Raw genomic sequence first — 8590 nt, 5'->3', positions numbered from 1 at the left:
AAGTGTTTTTAACCTCCCTAGGTGAATCTAATAAAAGACAACCCTGAGAACCTCTGATATGGCCCCAGGACATAACATACCTAAATGTTATGTCTTAGATACAATTTTGAAAGAAAATATACATGAGAGTCAATTTTGAAAGAAAATATACATGGGGCAAGCGCAGTGTGCTAGGGTCCGAGCTAGGAGCCTGGCGTCTATGGCTTGTTCCCCTTCTCTGCCATGGTCGCCCTCCGCAGCCTGAGCACCAGCTTCCTTCCCTCCCCTCCCCTGCGCTCCCGCCTGGGGTCTCTGGGCCGGGGGGGGTTAGGGACAGAGGAGGAGGTGAAAGCGGGGTGAGGGTGAGGGGCGGAGGGGTACCGTCTTGGGGCGGGGTGCGGGCTGCCTCGCTCTCTCAGGAGCTCTCTCTCTCCAGCCTGGTGTTGAGGCCAGGGGCGTCCAGGCCTCTGGCAGCACACATGGAGCTGGGCGGTTGTGAGAGCCAGGTGCTGCTCACAGTGTCCTCAAGTCCAGGCCACATTGCCCCTCTCCTTCTCCCTTCCTCCAGGCTCCAACTCTTCCTTCATGCCTCTGTTTCTCCTGCACCTACTTATCCTGCTCGTACTGCTGGAGGATGTGAGGGCTCAGCAAGGTGATGGATGTGGACACACTGTACTGGGCACCAAAAGTGGAACTTTTGCATCCATGAACTATTGTCAGACCTGTCCCAAGAACACCGTTTGTAAATGTGAGATCCATGTCAAGATGGGAGAACAAATTCGCATCAAATTGGGTGACATTGACATTCAAGATACTTATTCTTGTCACTTTGGTTACTTGAAAATTTGTAATAGAATTGGACTTGGCAGAACAGAAATAGATATTATCCTCAGTCCTTCCAGAACTGACTGTTGTGTATAACATGTGACTTAGAGTCAAAGTGTCAAGGTTAATACTGTGGCCTGGGGTTAAAAGTGAACCATTCAACTGAATCAAAAAACAATGAAATTGCAATGATGTTCATGAGTCAAGACCATAGCTATGAACAAGGATTTTGTGCTGCATACTCAGTTATAAATAAACAAGATCCAATTACTTGTTTGGATACTGTATCCAACTTTTTGGAATCTGAGTTCAGTAAGTACTGCCCACTTGGTTGTCTCTTTCCTTTTGCTGAGATATCTGGAATAATTCCTCATGGACATAGAGATTCCTCACCATTATGCATGGCTGGTATACATGCAGGAGTAGTGTCAGATGTGTTGGGTGGGCAAATCAGTGTTGTAATTAGTAAAGGCATTCCATATTATGAAAGTTCCTTGGCCAACAATGTCACATCTGTGGTGGGACACTTATTTACAAGTCTTTTTACATTTAAAACAAGTGGTTGTTAGGGAACACTGGGAATGGAATCTGGTGTGATTGCTGACCCTCATACAACAGCATCATCAGTACTGGAGTGAACTGACCACACAGGGCAGAAGAACAGTTGGAAACCTGAAAAGTCCAGACTGAAAAAACCTGGACTTCCTTGGGCTTCATTGGCCACTGATAAAAATCAGTGATTACAAATAGATCTGAATAAGGAAAAGAAGATAACAGGCATTATCACTACTGGATCCACCATGGTAGAGCATAATTATTATGTATCTGCTTATGGAATTCAGTATAGTGATGATGGATGGAATTGGACTATGTGAGAGGAGGACGGAGCCATACAAGATATTTCAAAGAAACAAAAATTATCACCAGAATGTGCATAATAAATGTTTGCCAATGATTATTGCACATTTTATTAGAGTGATCCCTATGCAATGGGAGCAGAAAATTGCCACTGAAGTGGAACTGCTGGGATGGCAGTTTATTCCTAAAGGTCGTCCTCCAAAACTTTTTTTGAGAAGATATCAATATTTTTTATTGCATCAACTCTTGAATTTATTCTAAGGACAAATGTTGAAGTACAAAAAATTCAGGTTTTTAAAAATTCTTTCTAGTTAACAGTTAAACTTGATCTCAAAGTTAACATTTTACACAAACATCAGTAGTTTTAGCACTCTAAAATACCTTGAATTTGGACAGTCTGTCCCAAGTGAGAAGAAAAGGTGAGAGTGATCAAAACAATATATTTTATTTTAAAAAGCTCTACAATGTTTTTAGTAATGTTTTTAATAAGACAGATGCACTCATGTTTTGATTAAAATTATAATATCTATATACCATGTTGTCTCAGATTTGTAAAGTCAATACAGGAAAAGTTCACTGGAAAATTGTTCCTTTTTCAATGCATCTCAATAGTTTTTTGGGGGGTTCCCCGGATTGAACTCAGGACCTTGTGCTTGCAAGGCAGGTGGTGGAACAACTGAGCTAAATCCCTAGCTCAGATCTCAATAATCTTTTAAGATTCCTTGAATGCAGACCCCCAAAGAAACTTTTTTCTCCAGACAAAAATGATTTATATATTCTGTCAGTCAGAAACAAGCCATATGCTAAAATTACCTGCTGGTCAGCAGGATCCCAGTGAACTGGAAGGCTGAAAAACAGCCTTACAGAAAAGCTGGGAGAAATCTTCAGTAAGGTTGAGTTCTGCCATGATTTCTCAAATTGATCACCCCTTTTTCTAAATTACTCATTTTGTTTTACAGGTATTTACTTAATGCCCAGTAAATACAGAGTTCCCTGCTCTTACATAGCTTCTAATAGAGTAGAGGAAACAATAAACAAAATGTCACACAAATAACGATAACATTACAAAACTGATTTTACAGGTAATTCTGCTAAATTCAAGAAATGATAAAGACCACATAGTTCAAAACAACTGGTAAAACAAGTTTAGCTGGGCCTGGGGAATGTTCAGCATGCCCATCAACTCAGCCATGGCAGGCCTGTCACCTGGGCTGTTGTCTCTCGCTGTCTTCTGCATGAGAAGCACCATCTGCTTTCACTCTGAGTGGATAAACCAAAAAGAATGCTTACTGGTGTAGATTTCTTATTTCCCACTTCCTTTTTAGTTTTCTTCTATTCTGGACCTTCTTTCTCTTTGTTCCATATGGTTTCTCTACCATATTGTTGTCAGTCAGAATTTTCACTCTGAACTGGTTTTGTGAACCCAGATTTGGGCATTTTATAGCTGTTCAGCTAGCTTTTTATCAGTCTTCTCATCCTGGATCTGCTCAGGAGAGGACAGGGCGGTGGAACCAAGGGCGCTCCTTCAGCGCCTGACTCGACCACGCTCTCCTCTTCTGTGTGGTGGCCACTGCCCCTGGCACTTGGACCTGTGGTGTGGCTGTTGCCACAGGGGCCACCACCACCAGGTCTGGGTTTGAAAACATCGTGGTCCCTCACCACAGCTGCCTTGCTCCCTTCACAGCCCCTGTAGCCCATTGGCTCGAGAAGATATCAAATTGTCAGGGATATGTTCTGCACATTTTAATTCATTTTTATAATTCCAGTTTGCTTTTATGTGGCAAAACCCCCATTAATAAATGTTTAATGAAACATCTATATTTTTGTTACAGCTTATTTTGTTAGATATGAAAATACTAGAAAAGGCTTTTAATGTCAAATTTCTGAGAAATATAGGCCAAAAAAGTCTCTAAACATGTCTTAAGAGTGGACCTTTGACTTATGAACTCAATTTTTGCATGAGGGCTGTTGTAACTCGAGTTGGTTGTAAGTCCAGACTATTTTTCCCCACAAGAAAGAATGGAAATATCTATAATGTGTTCTGAACCACCCAAAGCACCTATTAGCTAAACATTTTCATAATAAAAAGGGTTGTATGTAGGGAACAGGGAAAGGGGACATTACTAGAACCTCTGCAGTAAGTCCTAGTCTCCTGCGAGCCATGGCAGTACATGGCGAATTACAGGAAAGGTAGAAAAATGAGACTGAGAAGAAGCTGAGCTTTGGGTCTGATCAGTGCTGCTCTGGGTGGCAAAAAAAGAAAACCCCCAGCTCACCACACGTTTTATTCAGTACTCAGTACATCGGGAGAAACAAGTGTAACAAATGACTTGCAGAGAGTTCAGTACATCCATGTAAACAAGATGTAACAATCCAAGAACAACGAGGAACTGAGTAGATGTTTGTTCCTCCCAGGATGTTTTCGGCTCCCAGGATGTTTCTCGTCCTGGAGAATCACAGCTTCCCGGTTCATGGAGATCTCAGCTGTGACTGGAAGCCAAAATGCAATTATGTCTCAGAATTCCATAGCTGGGCTGTAGGCAGGAGAACTAAGCTAACCAAATGATTTTTCCCTAAAATTATGTAGCATTGCTCCCAACATATCTCCCTTTTATTTTTGTTTTATGTGAAGGTGTTTTTAGGAAAAGTAAGCACACCCAACAATGGCTTGTCCCTTTATATTGTGAGGATCTATAGTGTGTTTGACTGGCTTAGCTGTCTATAATAAGCATAATTTCTTTTAATTGGGGCTGTAAAAGGATGAAAAATCTAATGATTTTTTTAAACATTGTTGGCTAAAAAACTTAAAACTTTTGTTTGAACTTAAATAAATATTGTCTTCGGGTATACTTTTCTACTGGGTGTTTAAGACCAAGTTACGGTCTGACCTATAGTAAATAAAATCAACCTCTTGCTGTCTAACAAGGTCAAGTGAGTCTCCTCAGGCACTGTCTTGGAACCATGCATAGAGCCTCTTAGCTCCTCTGTCAGTGTCAGCCATCAGGATATGTCACAGCCTTGTTGCTTCCTGTGAAAGCATGGGAGATTTTTTTTCCTCGTGGTGACATTCTTTTGGCACACTTTTTGTTGGATCTTTACTGTTTTGGTGTTTGGCAACCTCCTTGCTCAGGAGGTTGGGTGACTCACCAAAAATGCAGGATCTTGGCGATGGTTCCCTCATAACCTGGAGCTTTTTGCTATTGTTGTTGACCTTGGAGGGCCAGGGCCAAAATATTGGCTGCCTTTTTAGCCCAGATATCTCTTCAGTTTTAGTCTCTAAATTTTGGTTGTTGAACACCCAGAAGAGAAGATCAATAACATTAGGAATGTAAGAGGAGTGGTGAACTCAACTATTATAAATTTACCTGGATATTAAGTATTTTGGAATAAAAATATGGTTAAACTGTTATTATTGTCAATTATGGTTGTTCTTGTGGTTGGATCCCTAAGTAGCTATCTTTTTATAGGATGTCATCTAAGGAAAATAAATCAGCCTACAAGTGTGTTTATTATCATAAGTGGATGGAGCATAAGAGAAAGGCAAATATCTGAATCAAAAGGTTATTACTGTAAACAATATGTTGAAAGACCCATACGATTAGAGTGCATGAATACATTTTGTACACCAGAAAAGGATCAGTAATAAATATCACAATTACATAAAACCTTATGTTCTTCAATGTAGTTTGGTACCAAAAGCATCTTTCTAATAGCAGTGTTTTGCTTATGTCACAGAAATTAATCTTTTGAAGATGACCAATGTAAACATATCACAATATCACTTTTAGAACTTTAACCAATATAAACATTTTATAATAAGATATTTAGAACTAAAACTTCAATGATAATGGATTTAATCAATTTATAATAACAGATAATATTTATTGTGGTGTGTCTCCCATAAGATTATGAAAATTATTAGGGGGTCCCTTTAGTGAATTAAGACCAGAATAATTATTTGCTGGGCAGCTGCTTCTTTATTTACCAAAGGGAGTACCCATGGTCACTATGTACCTTGACAAATAAATCTTGATGGCACTTTGATCAGTTAGCAACTGGGGGGAAGAAGGGCATGCCTTTAATTTAATAACATTTATCTGCAAGCCATTCCAGTAATAGGTGAATATCTTTTAAGGAAAAGGAACTTTTTTTTTCAAAAGCTGAAAAGGAAAAGAGGGGAAAAAAATCTGAGCTCAACTGTACAAACAGACAAATAGACAACAGACAAACATATAAGACAATTTATGAAACAAGGCTGCACTCAAATATATTTGGCCAAATTGAATTATAATATCCTTCTTATGATTTTTAGGTTTATAATTGTATAGAAGGCTAGTCAAAAACTTTTGTAGTCAATTAACAGAGATCTTTTCCAATTAGAATCAGAAGGAATGCAAGCACTTTTATGCCTATAAATGTAAAAAGAATATTTTCAAGTTGTGCCTCCCCTTTTTTAATCTATATTTATTTTTTCTCTGGGGACATCATCTCAATCCTGGACCCCGCTGTGGATTTGTTGGTTCTTGCTGGTGAGATGGGTCACTCAGGTGTAGCTGGCTTATCACTCTTAGCTGGGGTGCTATATCACCCATTCTCCAAGATGTTGGTGGTTCCATCACTGTGACCCACAGTCTCACATTTCAGGAGGGCAGCCACAAAGTTGCATCATTATCTGTCAGCACACAAGCAAAACCTCTACCCCAAGTTATTAAGGCAGGAGCAATTTTTTGCCACATGGCCTTTTGTAATCTTAAAAACAAGTTTAATAATTTAGGTTCTAGGGTAGAGCAGACCATAGCTCCTTCCAGTCTTTGAGTCAACCAAACTGCATAAGAGAAATCACTTAAAATGTTAAGAGGTTGGGGAGGGAAGTTTTCAATCACAAATAAAATGGCTAGTAACTCTGACCTTTGAGCAGAGTGGACTAAGGGCCAAGTGGGGAGCGTTCTGGGAGAGAGATGATCACCCCTTCACCAGGCCTCAAGGAGGATGGTATCTACATGTTCCCATGCTATTAAGCTAGTTGTCCCTTCCTGGGGAAAAGATGGGACATACATTTGTATGTCTTTTAACAAATCTATCACAGCATCCTCAGGTACTGGGTACATAGCTTGATTTAACAGTGACTTAAGTAAATTTGGCCAAGTTACGCTGCTCTGATGACAGAGACTGACCCATAGTTGTAACTCAGCAAAGATAGAAAATTACCCCCAGCTGGACACACTTACCACCAGTGTTCCTCATCCAAGTCTGGAAATTGTCCTGGGAGATCATGCTGTCTCTTTTACTCTGTTTGTCTCACAGGTGAGTTCACCCCTGCATCAGCTCTGGATTGCTGGCCAGGTAACTTTCTGAATGGGGTCTTCATTCATCTGCATTTACCTGAGCAGCAGAGCTGCTGGACTAGGGTGAAAATTCAGTGTTCTCCAATTTGATGCTTTCTACAAAACATCAGGGTTCTTGTTAATCCACCATCCAAGTGTCTCTTTTACAAGCTCAGCAAAACCATATGGAACCAGAAGCACTCTGTAAAATATTGCTGACCATGGAGGCCACCATCCTGATGCCTCAGGGGGTCCGCTGTGGATCTCTCATGCTCCTGCTGGCCCAGCTGAGCCAGAGGCACCTCCCCCCACTCCTTGCCATGGCCACTGCCCCCCCACCCCCAGCCTCTACAGTGCATGTGCACTGCAGCCACTGAACTGCGACAGCCCTGTCCTCCAAAACTTACTCAACCTCCACCTCCTCAGAAGAACAATGACCTCAAAAACTCCACAGCCCCTCCCAAAGTAGCCAAAGGCCATGCCCCAAAATTTACTCAGCATTACAACCATGCAGTAGTAATGAATTTCCTGCACAGCCAGACCAAACAACTGTCACTCCTGATATGAAAAATTGGACCATAACTCCAAATGTAACCAAAGATGTAGCATTGGCTGCTGTTCTTGTCCCTGTGCTAGCCATGGTCCTCACTACTCTTATCCTAATATTAGCATGTGCTTGGCATTGGAGAAACAGAAAGAAAAAAACTGAAGGCACCTATGACTTACCTACCTGGGACCAGGCAGGTTGGTGGAAAGGAATGAAGCAGTTTCTCCTTGCCAAATCACTGGAACACGAAGAAACCCCAGTTCACTATAACAGTAGTGAAGTTAATCATTTAAATCTGAAATAAGTCACCACAAGGCTACAAACTGACTCTGCAGAGTATGCACAACCACTTGTGGGAGGAATTGTGGGTACACTTCATCAGAGATCTACCTTTAAACCAGAAGAAGGAAAAGAAGCAGGCTATGCAGACCTAGATCTTTACAACACTCCAGTGCAGGAAGTTTATCATGCTTATGCTGAGCCTCTCCCAATTACTGGGCCTGAATATGCAACCCCAATTGTCACAGAGATGTCAGCACACCCCACAGCCTCAGTTGGTCTGCCCTCTACATCCACTTTCAAAGCTACAGGGAACCACCCTCCCCTTTAGTGGGAACTTAGAATAAACTTCTCTCCAGACTGACAGCTGCTCCTCAGCCCAGCCCCACTATGATACCCCTAAAGGTGGGAAGACAGGTGCGCCAGAAGAATTGGTGTACCAGGTGTCACAGAGGACACAGCAAGTATCAGAAGAAAGAGGGGATGGGGAGTATGATGTTTTTAAAGAAATCCTTTGAAGATGATGCTGCTTTTTACAAAGCATCAATTTAAAGTACATGGCCTTTTAAAAAAATTATTAGTGGTAGTAATATATAGAATGTATTGCATTTCTGCCACTGAAGTTGTTGAGAAAATGTGGCCAAAGTACAGAAAACTACTTATCTTGCTATCTTGCTTTAGAGGAGTTACTGTTGCACAGTTAATTCTTGCCTGTTAAATTTTCAACAACTTGTTTATTACTACTGTAAAACATTATTTTTAATACAGAAAAAGATAT

General features: G+C 40.9%; 1 pseudogene; it reads left to right on the top strand.

The window, feature by feature from the left end:
* Positions 1 to 549: 549 nt before the first annotated feature.
* LOC101701974 (discoidin, CUB and LCCL domain-containing protein 2-like) lies at positions 550 to 8436 on the top strand (annotated as a pseudogene).
* The last annotated feature ends 154 nt before the right edge of the window (positions 8437 to 8590 follow it).

The sequence above is a fragment of the Heterocephalus glaber genome, unplaced genomic scaffold (genome assembly GCF_053883595.1).
Source record: "Heterocephalus glaber isolate CG9 unplaced genomic scaffold, H.glaber_assembly_v1.0 deba00001532, whole genome shotgun sequence".
NCBI lineage: Eukaryota > Metazoa > Chordata > Mammalia > Rodentia > Bathyergidae > Heterocephalus > Heterocephalus glaber.
The sequence above is the reverse complement of the archived record's forward strand: the minus strand, read 5'-3'. Positions and strand labels throughout refer to the sequence as shown.